The sequence below is a fragment of the Notothenia rossii genome (assembly GCF_949606895.1).
Source record: "Notothenia rossii genome assembly, chromosome: 7".
Lineage (NCBI taxonomy): Eukaryota > Metazoa > Chordata > Actinopteri > Perciformes > Nototheniidae > Notothenia > Notothenia rossii.
In genome coordinates, this window is record NC_136905.1 from 3,538,734 (window position 1) to 3,553,627 (window position 14,894).

At 41.4% G+C, this 14,894-nt stretch overlaps 1 protein-coding gene and 1 long non-coding RNA gene across 2 annotated transcripts in view; one reads left to right on the forward strand and one right to left on the reverse strand.

Moving 5' to 3' along the window:
- LOC307012876 overlaps positions 1–14,894 on the reverse strand; it is an 85,828-nt gene that overhangs the window by 53,996 nt on the left and 16,938 nt on the right. The window lies entirely within an intron of this gene.
- Positions 10,333–14,894, forward strand: part of LOC307047694 (NLR family CARD domain-containing protein 3-like) — a 38,711-nt gene continuing 34,149 nt past the window's right edge. The window contains exon 1 of the mRNA XM_079694811.1: positions 10,333–10,359. The gene's annotated coding sequence lies outside the window, so the exon portion shown is untranslated. The remainder of the gene's footprint in view (positions 10,360–14,894) is intronic.

Genomic DNA, 14,894 nt, shown 5'->3' on the forward strand with positions numbered 1-14,894 from the left:
CAATGTTTTAACAAATCTTATTAAATAATCTGATGACAGAACTGGAAACAGAATAGCTGAAACTTTAACAAAATAAATAACTCAGTTACTAAGTCTAATCATTAACCCATGTTTGTATAATGTAGTTAACTCCGTGTGTTGCTGCTAGCATACATAACACCTGACGTGGAAACGTTACTCGTGGATGGGGCTACAGAGCTACTAAAAAGACAGTCGAACCCGGTGCATTCCTCCGTCTGGATGTGGAGCACTTTTGCTAAATGTTTAGACAAATTGCTCGTGTTACCGCCCTTACATGCTAAACACTTTTGGTGACGAGCATTGTCCACCTCAAGACGGGTAACATGTAACCACACCTTGGAGCGCTTCTCTCCACCATCTCCTCCGTGTGTTGCTGCATGTAGCAGCTGCGTGTGTGTAAACTGCCCCGCCCCCTTGCAAACAGACGGGGGAGAGAGAGATCTCTTCTGGATTGGAAAGATAGAAAATACACCGACCATAGACGCATGTGTTTGTCTTTTTGCATGTTAGAAACGAGTTGGCGACACTAAGACTGCAAGATAATGTTTGTGTAGCAATAATACATGACCTTTCTCTTTCTCAACTCGCTACTCGGAGGGAAGTCGCTGTCATATGCCTTGTGAACACTCCGATAATGCCTCTCCACGTTACCTTTCTTTGGCAGAGCGACGCTTGCTTTACAAATAAGGCAAATAACCTTTGAATGTGACATCACAAACAAAGATTCTCCCTCTCATTCTGTGTGGAAGTGGTATGTCTTTAGCTTTTTGCTCGTTCCCGCACTCATTTTGTTGTTTGTCTCTCCCGGCACTTGACTGATTTTGTATCGCTTTGCATTCTGGGTTAACAGACTGGAAAGCAATAGGTCGCTTTTTCTGTCAATCAAGTCAACTCCTGAATTAAGTGGCAGGGAGGCCAAAGGAGGAGGGATCAAAACCTGTTTTGTCTATTTTAACGGAGCTGGATTTTTTTAAATTTATGAATGACTCGCGATCTACCAGCATTGCCCCCGCGGTCGACCGGTCGACCGCGGTCGACGTACTGGGCACCTCTGTTCTATAATCACAGTATATACAAAAACAAGTGGTATGTTAAGTTGAGTTTAAGGCCTATTGTAGTTTATGGGTGTCACTGTTTAAAGTGGGGAGTTTCTTTCCTCACAGCAGGCTGAGCACAGGGGAGGGGGGGCAAAAAGTACTGGAGCCCCAAAATGTGTTTAAGCCATACTATAAGAGCATATGTCTGGACATTTTCCAGTTCTGGACACCAGAGGCTATGACCTGTTTTCTCCATATATGGGTATGAGGTGTGTCTTTGGGGTTTTTCTGTCCTATTGTGCACCATAAAAGCACTGGTTGAGGGGGAGAAAGCTCCAGTAAGTTCTCTCCAAGTTTTGTTTTGACTGTATTTGACTAACAATACTGTAAAATGTTACAGCTGAAGAGGGTCAGTTGAAGTTAGAATTGAAAGTATCAAATGTAAAACTGTGACTTGAGGTTTCATATTAGAACAGGACCACAGCATGATATGTTTTGTATGAGTGTCACATTGTAACGAGAGAAAGTAAAAACCCTGTACAACTGTGGACCATTTTTCTTCAAATAAACTGATCTCACCTTTTGGATTGGGAGAACTTAAATAAATCAGCGCTCTCCTCTCCTGCTTCAAAGGTAAGATTGCACACTGCCCCACTCACACTGAGGTAGGACCACACCTCATCACTGATACCAGAATCCTGCGGGATCGCTTAAACAGATTTAGCGGGTCGTCTGAATTGAAACAGCAGTTAATGGAACCTGGTTCTTCAGGAGTTAGTAGAGGTGAGACCTCGCTGATCCAGGTGGATCTGAGCCTGGCAGTAAACTGGCCTCAATAACTTCTGTTAGGTTAATTAGGAGGTCTGAGTCATTGCCGGATTAAATTAACAGGCCTCCCGACTCCAACAAGACAAACTACGTATGGGCTGGGGACCACGAATATACCAGTCAAACTACGGTGCCAGAGCTCGAGGGGTAGGCATTATCATTGTTTTGTTTGATCATAGGTGCACTCAGTGATCCAAATGGCAGATTTATAATTGTATCAGGCAAACTCAACGTCACGTTGATTAATGTTTATGGTCCAAACTTTGACGACCCTGCATTTTTGAATGGAATTCCAGATGTTGGCAACACAAACATTATACTGGGAGGGGACTTCAATTGCGTCTTGGACTCTTTGCTATAAGCAATCCCAAAGCTCGTCCGTGAACAGTAAATCCAGCGAGGAGCTAAAGAATACTATGCATAACCTACATTTAGTAGATATCTGGAGGCTACTTAACCCTACTGCCAGAGATGATTCTTTTCTCTCCCGTGCATAAATCCTATTCAAGGATTGATTTCATGTTGTTGGATTCTAAGCTGATCTCTAGTGTTGCGACTACACGATACCACAACATCTTGATCAGTGATCACGCTCCCATGTCACTCGATATCAGATTTAACAACCATAAAGGCGAACACAGCTGGAGATTCAATAACACCATTTTAAAAGAGAAACGTTTTCTAAAAGATATGTCGGACAAGGCTGCCTGATATTATAGCTACAAGCGATACAGGTGATGAGGATGATTCAGTATTATGGGAATCCATTAAAGCAGTGCTTAGGGGCAGCATCATATCCTATGTAGCTGGTAGGAGAAAACAAAGAGAAAGGAGGTTAGTGGAGCTGGATGAAGGTGTGTCTCAGCTAGGACGTTCATACAGAGCCTCCGGAGACCCCGACACATTGAACTCTATAGTTTCCCAAAGAGATGAATATAACACAAATGTATCCGCTCAGGTTAGTAAGCAGATGAACAGAATCAAGCAGACGCAATTTGAATTAGGAGACAAACCTCAGAATTTGCTGGCCCGACAGCTGAGACAGGCACAAGCCTCCCGGGCAACTTCTGAGAATAAAATCAGAGACGGGCACGGTCCTCACTGACCCTAAAGAAATAAATGCACGTTTCATGGAATTCTATTCAAATCTGTATAAATCCAATGGTAATCGGGATACAGATGCAATTAAGTCATTTCTCTCTGAGCTGAACTTGCTTCATCTCAACGGTGAAGCAATAGCGGATCTAGACAAAGACATCTCTATGGAAGAGATAATAAAAGCAGGGCTCGACATTATAAATGGCCCGCTGGCCCGGAAGCACTATTTAGACACCCCGGGCCAGCATAACGTACTTTCCACTTGCCCGCTCGGGCCACTAAAAAGATTGTTTAAAAAAAAAATTGTCCTGTGGTATCGGTATTTTGACTAGCAATTTTTTTTAATTGTTTCGTTTATTAACGCTACAACATAGCGTTTTGTGAGTCGCTTGTCGTTGTTGGGTGAAAAGCAAACAGCTGTTTGCTGCGGAGCGCAGCGCGAGCAGGCTCCCGTGAGCGGGAGCGCGCTCCTTCACTACAGACTATCGCGCCACCTAACCTTTCGCCAAAATGTTTTTAATACCAGCGGTAACCGGCCAAGCGCCGGGCAAAAAACAATCTTCAAATAAAAGAAAGTAACCGGAGGATTTAAAGGAGAGTGACAGGGAGTATGAAAATAAGAGGGAGAGAAAGTTTCAGCCAGCTTGATCGATGGAGTTGGATTCTAGTGGTGCAGTGACGCGTCCTAAAACCCTTTTATAATCTATCGATTATAAAAGGGTTTAAAGTAGAAACACTACATACTGATATACACCTGAACATCAGCAGGAGAGGACTCTTTAAAGTAGAGACACTACATACTGATATACACCTGAACATCAGCAGGAGAGGACTCTTTAAAGTAGAGACACTACATACTGATATACACCTGAACATCAGCAGGAGAGGACTCTTTAAAGTAGAGACACTACATACTGATATACACCTGAACATCAGCAGGAGAGGACTCTTTAAAGTAAAGTAGAGACACTACATACTGATATACACCTGAACATCAGCAGGAGAGGACTCTTTAAAGTAGAGAAACTACATAATGATATACACCTGAACATCAGCAGGAGAGGACTCTTTAAAGTAGAGACACTACATACTGATATACACCTGAACACCAGCAGGAGAGGACTCTTTAAAGTAGAGACACTATTACTCTTACAAGTCTTTGTAATGCTGATTATTTGTATTGAAGGTACAGGTTAATGCAGGTTCTTTGTTTTATGTAATCATTACTTATATACACTTTATATTATATTTGTACACGTTTTATTTTAGATTAAACATCTGTAAAATAATTGTAATACAATTCTGTATTATTATATATGTGTTCTCACTTCTTTAAAGAAAGAATAAACATACATAAAGCAAAGTGCTTTCAGATTTAAGGCATTTTCTATGTTTTTTATTATCATTTATATTCATTTTAATTTATGTTCCCTGATGTTTCCCCCTCTCTGCTTTAACGTGAAACCTGACCTGTTGTTTTTATTTGTATCTATACATGCTATATACTCATCAGAATACTTTGTTTATCCTGTGGAAGAGTTTGTATATTTGTATTAAATGAATATCTGAGCTTACCTTCTCCAGAGAGACGGTGGAGGATGTTGAGGAAAGCGTCTCCTGAACACTAAAAGAGGGATAATATAGAGAAAAACCCGTCTTCGGTCCAGCTGTTGTTTAGACTGAAAGACACGCCGGCAATGGACCACACTGACCCGTCTACGAACTGGGGTCTCTTCAAAACATGGATGAAGAAGTGGGGCCTGGCAGACAGTGCTGCATGTGAGTGCGGTGACCCTGAGCAGACTGCCCAACACATAATCACCACCTGCCCTTTATCTAGACAAGCCTCTGAAGCCAGCCTCTTCCACTCAGGACCAGAGATGCGGGCATGGCTACACGACACCGAGTTGGACCTCTGACGTTACACCAAAGAAGAAGAAGACTAAAATACAAAAACCTTGAGACGTGGCCTTCTGTGTGAAACTAAACTTCATGTAAAAGAATCTCTGTTCTGAATCCGAGCGTCTGCTTTTAAATAACATTCATTAAATATCAGCAGCGGTGAAAGTTCATTTACTCGAGTAATGTACTTAATTAAGCAAACTTAATGTACTTGTACTTTACTTATTACGTATTTACTGCACTACATTCATCTAAATTACTTTCAAATGCTGATTTTGACACTCAAATAATGAATGTCTTGTTTTAAAGGTACATTTAATGATCCTAGATTATATATAAAACCTCAAACAATAAATGGGTTGATTGTAAAAAAAATGGCATCAAGTTTACAAATTCTTTAAGTCATTTTTTTGGTAAATTTGTTCATTGTTTTTACAGTTTTTAGGGTTTAATGCAATAATCAGTGGTGAAATGAATATCTAAATTTAGTCAAGTTTTTTACTTAAAGGCACATTTCGGGTTCTTGTACTTTACTTGAGTATTTTCTTTTTACTTTATATTTATATGCACTTCATCTCAAAGGATAATCATGTAGTTTTTACCGCGCTACATTTATCTGAAATCCTAAACTGTACGAATATAAATATGAACACACAAGACATTTAAAGAACTGTAAAATATTAAGTGTGGCTGTCGAATAAACCGTCAGAATCAGAATACCTTTATTTCAATCAGGAGAGACGTGATGTATGGAATACATGTTTATTATCGGGTCACATTATATAAATGAAACATAATGATGACAGTTATAACAAGTGAATGAAATGGTGTTTGGCGATTAGGCCCAGGTTTTGTAGGATGTCATTCGGGAAGGGAAGAACCGTTTCCGATGAACCAAAAAGGAGTGAAAGTATGAAGTACTGAACGTGATGAAATCTTACCTTGTGGGATGCAGTGGAAATCTGTGGATGAAATGAGAGGTTAATACATGTGGGGATTTAGACATACTGATGCCTCCTAGGCATCCTCCCTGGACGTACGGGGCGTCCCGGACGTACGGCGCATCCCGGACGTACGGGGCGTCCCGGACGTACGGGGCGTCCCGGACGTACGGGGCAGCCCGGACGTACGGGGCGTCCCGGACGTACGGGGCGTCCCGGACATACGGGGCTTCCCGGAAGTACGGGGCATCCTGGACGTACGGGGCATCCCGGACGTACGGGGCATCCCGGACGTACAGGGCGTCCTGCACATACAGGGCTTCCCGGACGTACGGGGCATCCTGGACGTACAGGGCGTCCCGGACATACAGGGCTTCCCGGACGTAGGCCTACAGGGCGTCCCGGACATACAGGGCTTCCCGGACGAACGGGGCATCCTGGACGTACAGAGCATCCCGGACGTACGGGGCAACCTGACTTCGCAGGGACACATTTTATACAGACCCGAAGGTTACAACCTGGACGTACAGGGTTAGACATGCAGGATAAACATGAGCCGCGTGGCGAATATACGTGCTGACATGCTAAGAACCACCACCAGTTATATGCATACGTACCAATTTGAAGGTTGGAGAGACCTTTGGATAGCCAGCGCGGCACTGAGGTTTGGACGAATGTAGGATGAGAAGCGGTTGTTGTAGGGAAGAGGAATGATTACCTTGATTGCGGCAGGTTTGCTGCACCTATCCTGAACGAGCCCTGAAATACTCTTAAGACACCACCACCAGTTATATGCATGTTTAACAGAGGTAAGCTGGAGAGATCTTGGATAGCCGGCACGAGCCAATGCTCGGCGAAGAGGGAGATATAGACAATGTAATGCAGCTGTTAGCTTGAGTACAATGATGCATGAATATCAGACCCTACTTAACATAAGCCAGTGAGCATGAAACCAAATATGAGTGCAATATGAGCAGCATGAAATAATATTTGCTTAGGTAAATGCTGAGACATGACCCATGATATAGGACTAGCTTAATTAGCAGTTTAATTATGCCACGGTAAGACGTAGATGCTGATGTGCTGGTTGGGTGATTAGACTGTCTTCTATCCTCTTACATGAGCTTCTCTTTCTCCCTGAAAGAAACCCCCAAAACCACGGATGGGCAGAATCCGTGGCTGTGTGAAGCTTGAAACTGCGGTACTTACTGAGCATTGTGACGGGTAGTAGTTACCCGAACTGCATAACTCCATGCTGTAACGCGTTACACCCGACACTGCCTGGAACTCACCTTAACCCTAAACTAAAGGCAACGATGTTCTCTCTTTTTTCTCTCTCCTTTTTCATCTTCTCTTTCTCTCTTCTTCGTTCTTCTCTTCTTTTCCTCTTTCCTTTTCCGCTCTCCTTTTTCTCTTTCTTTTCTTTCCCTCTTCCTTCTCCATTATTTTCTTCCTTCTTTTCTTTCTCTCTTCGTTCTTCTCTTCTTTTGCTTTCTCTTTTCTCTCTTCTTTCTTCCTCTCTTCCCTCTCTTCTTCTCCGTTCTCTCTCTTCCTCTTTTTCCTTTTGCTCTTCTTCTCTCTTTTTCTTTTCTTTCTCTCTTTTTTCTTCTCTTTTCTTACCTGTTTTAGCGGTGAGGCGCAGGGAAAGGAGGAGAGCCTGCTGCGCACTGAACCTACTAGTAGTGATGTTACGTATTGCGCTGAGGCTTCGGAGCGTGTGTCGAGTAATCCCCGAAGCTTTTTGTGAAGCCTGTATCGAGGCTTCTATCGTTTTGGGCCAGTGACGTCACCGATGACAAACGAACCTCGCTGCCTGTCGATACAACGTGACTGCTTCGGGAAGCGATTCGGATCGGTTGAACCGTTGAACCACAACGCTCATAATACCCATGGAGGTATAACAAGAACCATATTACCCCTCCTGTACCCGGGTCCGCTGGTGACACGATGGAATTAAAAGAGCTCAGACCCTCACTTATATAGAGGTCGGAACATGTCATAAGTAGGCTATAAATTGATACAAGCATAAATACATGTAGGAATAAAACATGAATAAATAAATGAATAAATGCAAATTAGATATAGTCCAGTGTTTTCGGGTAGATTCAGCGTGTGGGCTGTGGCTCAGCTGGAAAGCAGCCGACCCACGACCGCAAGGCCCCCGGCTCAACGACCGGTCAACGCACCTTGCTTGCTTATAGAAGCTACAGCTAAATGAGATAATGCAGTTAATAAATGTATTCCTGATATGGTTTAGCCTTTCTCAGGCTACAACATGGTTAAGTTTATGAATATTATTAAGGAATATGAATCCCTCTTTGCAATTTTTACCAGCCTCCTATAGGCTTTTCAATCACAATAGTTCAACTGGAATGAAAACAATATTGTTAACATGAAAATAGGATTTTATGTTTGTTGTTTAGAGTTATTCTAAGGCTTTACTCATTGGGAACTCGGTATGAGATAGAGCACGACTGTTGAAATTTCCAATCTGCCTGTTTTACACACTTTGACCAACAGGGGGTTTATGTTCAAATGAAGCCCATGATGAAGCCTCATGAGATGAACCCTTTGCGAACCAATTGGCTGGAAAGCTTCAAAGCTTCATAAGGCTTCATCTCGCCATCACTACCTGCTTGCCACCAAAGACGCACTTAGAGACCAGTACTGCTACTGAGCCGGGAGGAGAAGTAGCTTCGATGAGATGTAGCTTGAGCCCTGCCTGCCTGCAAGAGGGGTTGTGGTTGAAGACGGAAGTGGGTGAAGCTTCGCAAGCGATGAGGGCCCGTTCCGCGTGAAGGCCGGAAGCGCCGCATTTGAGCGGCCCTGATGCCAGTGATGCCCTCTCGAGAGACTTAAGGCATGCGTCAATTGTTTGCCAGAAGTAGACCATTTCCATTACGCCGGAGGAACTTCCGTGGAGCCCGATATCCTTGTCTTTTCCTTCCGCGTCCGGGTTTGCGGGGTGGCCGGCTAGAACCGCTAGCCAACTGGGGAACGCCGCCTGTAGCTTAATCCGCAAGACTGCGGAGCTGATGAATATATACTTGGAGCTGGGACGAAGCCCTGCTGCTGCTTGCGCGTTGACACCTGGAAGACAGCTGATGGAAAAGGGGAGAGCATATATAGAGGGATTAACAGGTGCGATAATTAGGCTTGTGGATGGAGGGAAATGATAGGTTAGCTGAGAAGTGGCGCTCCCACTCATTTAGTGAAGGGAGCGAGTATTGCCATGACGTGCAATACGAAGTGATAGGTCTTCCTGCCTGAACTTGCGCTGAGCTTCATGAGTACTCTTTTGACATTTGATATACTTTAACTTTTGGTACTTTTACTCAAGTAGATACATAGATTAAATACATTGAATAAATAACAGAGTTTTTCTTCTTTCTCAGTCATTTAGTAATTCTGGGGCGAGGCTGAGAATCTGCTAAATAATGTATTCATAATAAAGTCTTTGTGTTTCATTCTGATTGTCTTTATCGTCTCTATTTTGGATTTCAATCTGCAAGTCGAGCAAAAGGGCTACAAATAAAGTTGTATTCTATTCTATTTTGAAAAGAAAACTGTCTCGTCTATCATCTGAATTCCTAAGCACACAGCTTCATCTGGCTTCACACATCATGGAAAAGTACTAGAATATTTTACACAGGCACAAGTAAAAGTGAAACTGTGAAATTACACCTGTAGATAAAAGAAAGTAGGTCAGTTATATACACTCTAAATACACATTACTGGACATAACAAGGGCGGATAATGATCATGTTTTATAATATAACTATTCAACTTTTAAATAAAATCCCTTACCAACAACAACACAACACAAAAACACATTTTCTATAGGCAGATATTTGGAGCCTGTGCTACAAGGGATTATTACCTCAACTTTTTCAGAAAAGAAAACTCATAAAAGCTATACAAATGTATTTATCTGATATCTCTTACATTTAATTAAAAAAACTCTACATACACTTTTATATACTTCATTTACGATTGTAGATTGTAAAGAACGTGTTGTTTGCTTGTTATACTCTGTTATTTTACTCAAGTAAAGCCTGTGTGTACTTGTGCAGCACTGTTCTTTCACATACCTGTTACACAATATATCGAGAGCAACAAGGAATGGTGTCAAAGTCCTTATATGTGCACCGAAAGCTGGTAAAAAAGAAGAAGCATCCAATCAAATCAGTGCATAGACGCAATGAGCCAATCACAGCACAGTACTGGGCGGGACCAGGCGGAAGAGTTTTGAGATCTCTCGTGTCAAATAACCCCTGCTTTTGTTACTTTATACCCACCTGAAAATCAATTATATCCGCCTGAATGGTCCTTAAGAAGACTGATATTCTTACAGTGAGGTTTTAATTTAAAATTGATTTCAGAAATACATTTTATTAATGCCTGACTCCCTGTAATCCGTGTGTTTTCTATACAACCAACCTCCAAATGACGTGTCACATCTCCTTGTTATGTTTTTAGTCATGTTAAGTTTCACTTTCACTTTGGCAAATAATAACTGCTGCGCACTAAAGGTAAGCTGAACTGCGGATTTAACCATCGACAGATAAACGTATATTATTGAACACTTTGATTCAGTCTCACTACATATTAAATATGTATATGTAATACTACTCATGCTGTAACGTTACCTCGAATGCTATCTAGTTTATAAATGTATTTAACTGTGTATGCTAGCTAGGCCTCAGTTAGCTTAGCACAAACTTCCTCATTGTTCTAGAAAACTTTATAAACCGTTAGTGTGACGGTCGGTCGCGATGTTTTTGTGTTGCTGTACATTGTTACCACAACCGAAACTGAATTCAAGTTTGTGATATTATTATAAAAGTTGTTGTTTATCTTTGTCGGACATTTTGTTATATAAGGAGATCTTACGTAATGTGTTTTGAGTGGTTATTTCCTACAGGAAACTCTCTTGACATTTACAAAATATATGTCATATGTATTATTGCTTCATCACCATTATATTCAGGGCCGCCCCTCCCTACAGGCCGATCACGCAGGCTGCATGGGGCCACGCCTTGCCGAGGGGGCCCCGCCCATAGGGCCTCAGCTCTCCGCGTGTTCCGCGCAGTTCAGCCGCGAGGTTCCGCGGCTCCGCGTGTTCCGCGCAGTTCAGCTGCGAGGTTCCGCGGCTCCGCTCCCCCCCTAGCACCCCCCCTAGCACCCCCCCCCCCACCCCCCCCCCCCGGACACACAAGGTGAAAATGGGAGCAAGTCGGCAATTGCGGCGCACACCACCCCAGCTGACGTGCGGGCGCGCGGGTGACAGGGGAGCCTGTGTCTGTAAACCGACACCGTTGCAATTAATCGCCATCATCATTGCAGCAGGTGAAGAGATGTCGGCAAAAAGACAGTATGATTCCGGCGCAAGCAAGAGGAAAAAAAAAACTAAACATGAAGAAACTAGAGCATCACTCGAAGGTGTGTTATTTCCAAACTTGCTAATGTTGCATTATGAGTCAAATTTCTAACTTTTGCCATATTAAACACATCAGCTGCAATTCAAGACATGAAGAAGGCAGTCTCTGCATAGCATATAGGCTAATGGAGATGCAGTTATTTCCAGCATTCTTTATTTACCATTCATTCAAGTATGTGATGCCTTTTATCTGCTAATGTGCAGGAGGAAGAGTGATCAACTGTCTGTCTAGTTGGCTGACATAACAGTTAAAGTTTACAGCCTAAAAAACATGGAGCATTTTTTCCCCTTTTATTCATTTTTATGTCAATTTGCACATTTCATGGTGATGCTCAGCTTCTCCCCTTAACTCATAACAGTCATCATCATGTCAACCACAACACAGAGAAATACTGATAGAAATGTGTGTGTAGTTGTTGATACATTGCTGACAGAGGGAACTACATTTGAATACAGATTTAAGAAATATCAGTTTTTGAGCATGTCATAAGCATGTTTTGTCTTGACTATATTACAACTATATTATAATAAAACAATATAGTATTTTTATTATTGAATTGATTATGATTATCATTATAAGTAGAAGTAGTTTATTTGCATTAATTATATTTTAATCTTTTTGAGGCTAGTATTTGGCAGGAAATGCAGACGTATTCGCCTGTAAACGCATACTGAACGACATACATACATATGTACCATTTACCTCACTGTATAAAAAAGTAACTGTTGATAATAATAATAATAATAATAAACAGGAATTATATTTGCAAAGTAGCCTACTTTGTTTCCAAAAAAAAATTGTTCACTCCTGTCGGTTGGGGGGGGGGCCTCATCTCACAATGTCGCTTGGGGCCCCAAGTTGGCAAGGGGCGGCCCTGATTATATTGCAGTTTTAGTTTCGCCACACACACCCAGGCCAACTTGTACATAGTAAAATGTATATTTTAGGCAGGATTTTTTTGGTACTATTTAACTGATTAGTTTATTTTTGATTTATTACAAATAGCACAGAAAAAAAAGTTCTGATAACAGAATATGCTGGTGAAGGACAACAACCCTTATAGAGCACATGTGTCAAACTCAAGTCCCGGGGGCCAAATCAGGCCCTTGGTGGATTTAATTTCGGCCCACAGGATAATTTCTAATTCCTATTAGGTCTGGCCCGCCGGTATATTGCACGCACACCTTCACTCCATCCTGAGGGTCTCCTCAGCTCAGAGCCTGAGCCCAAACATTGATGACCTTGCACCCAAGAGGAGATGCCAAGTATCTGAGCTAGCATCACAGAGCAGCACACTGAGTTTAATGGATGTTTCCTTCTGCACTTTCTCTCTCACGACAACAGGGCATGTTTGGTTTTTGAGGGAAATAGTTTTGTTGAAGCTGTTGTTGGCCTGTGGAGAAATGTAATCATAAGAAATGACTCTGGAAAAGCTGCAGATAGAGCCATAAGAAATGAATGAACTGATTATTTAATGTGTAATGTTGTTTTTATAGGCAATCATTTAAGCTTTGTTAGTTCCAGGTTTAATATGTGCAATAAGTTCATTTCAATAAGTTTTGCAATAAACATTGAACCAGTCCGGCCCTCGAATAATACCTATTTTATTTTATTTTGGCCCACTGTGTATTTGAGTTTGACACCCCTGCCTTAAAGGCTTATTGAGGTATTCAGAAAGCGACCTGAATAGTTTTATAAATACAATTTAAATTAGGGATGTCCCGATCACCTTTTTTTGCTCCCGATCCGATTCCGATCATTTGATTTTGACAATCTGCCGATACCGATTTTTCCCAATCCGATCTTTATGCAATGCATTAAGAGAAAAAAAAGCATTCAAGTTGTCCCTTAAGGTTATTTTTTTAATTTAAATGACAGTACCCAACTATCCATTCTATCCAACATGGATATAGCTTCTATTGTTCACAGCAGCATTGGATCAGTTCAGTTGTGCAGCATTGGATCAAAACAAAAATAAAGCTTATCAGTGGTCCACCACAAAATAACCATGTAAACAAATTGAGTGCAGATAGTGCAGTAACAAAACAAAAATAACTCTACTGGAAAGAGGTAGCTTGACTAGCTTCACAAGTTCACATTCAGTCACAAATAATAAAATAAAAATGTGGCTTAGTGCAGAATTCTAGCCTTAAGACTAACTAGTCTAGTAATAATGCAATGAACAACAGCAGCTTAACATAACATGAATAAACAAAGTATTATATTTCCATCTTACTGGAGCAGGCCCGGCTCCAGGATGAAATGACTGAGGGGGCTGTTAAAAAATCAGAGGGGGCGATTTTTTTTTCACAACAACGAAAAATACTGGCAATGTAATGAATTGACACACCAAGCTTTTTTCCTTCTCACTGCTCTACAATCTCTTTGCTTCTTTATTTGTTATTCTGGATTTACCTCTGTCGTTCTGTTCTTTTCCTCTGATCTTTAATATTAGATAGTAAATTATTAGATGGCCGAACTTTGTTTAACAGACTAACATTGATTTCCTCAATTTATAAATGGACAGGCTCTGTAATTATACCATAACCTTTTCTCCTCTATCCCTTAACTCGTCTTCCTATACAGATTTACTTACCTCTAGTCAAATCAGGATTAAAGAAACATTAATCTGGTTGATTTTTTATTTTCAGGATTGAATGTTCAAATCAAGGCCTAAAACCTGGCATTTCATAAGAAAGTGACTAATATATAAACCAAATGTAATATTGGATCAAATACTACACCAAATGGAAAGACACAGATTAAAAATAAAAATAAAGTCCCCTGGTTTGTCTCTAGAGTCTAACTGCCATGAGAAAAATCAAATCAATGTTCCAAAATCCGTCACGAGATGTCGCTCATTGTACCAATATGGTTGATATAATACATAACATATTATTATTCTAGTAAAAGGGCTCGTTTTGGCAAAAACCTGATCCATACAGCCCTAAATAATAACAAGTAACCATCATGTGTGGTGCTATCTGTAGTTGTTTGTCTTTTTTTTTGTTGATGTCAAACAACATGGATTTCAAGTCAATATACGAAAGTAAATCAAGAAATTTAGCAAACAAGCTGATCTTCAAGTCCCTCAAAAACACTGGTCTGAGGACAAGGATTTAATATGAACATTTAATAAATCAACAGTAGGTGGCGATATATGCTCCAAGGGGAAGCGATTCGCCAATAAGAGATGACGGGAGTCTCAGGAGCGAGCGGAAACGGACGGAGGAAGCCGGAAGAAGAAAGTGAAGTTGGAGACACGCTGCAGAAAGTTCAGAGAGAGTCGGAAATCATCGAAACATACAGAAACGGTAGCATTGGACTGGTTAGCATAAACTGTACATTGACTGTATCATCATGTCAACCAGCTCAGATGGGACCCAAAGACCTGATATGGAATGGGAGGAAACCAAAGCTGTGAGGAAGAAAAGGGCTTTGAGGGAAAAAGTTAGCAGACCAAGAACACAAAGTTGGTCGGATTGGTCGAGTGGAGCAGGCTTAAACAAAAAACCAAAAGGCAGTCAAAATGGAAAACAAGCAATTTCGAATACAGAACTAGAGCAGGAGTGGAAAGTTATAATAGAATTCAACCGGGATGGTGGGCATTACCACCCGATTCAACT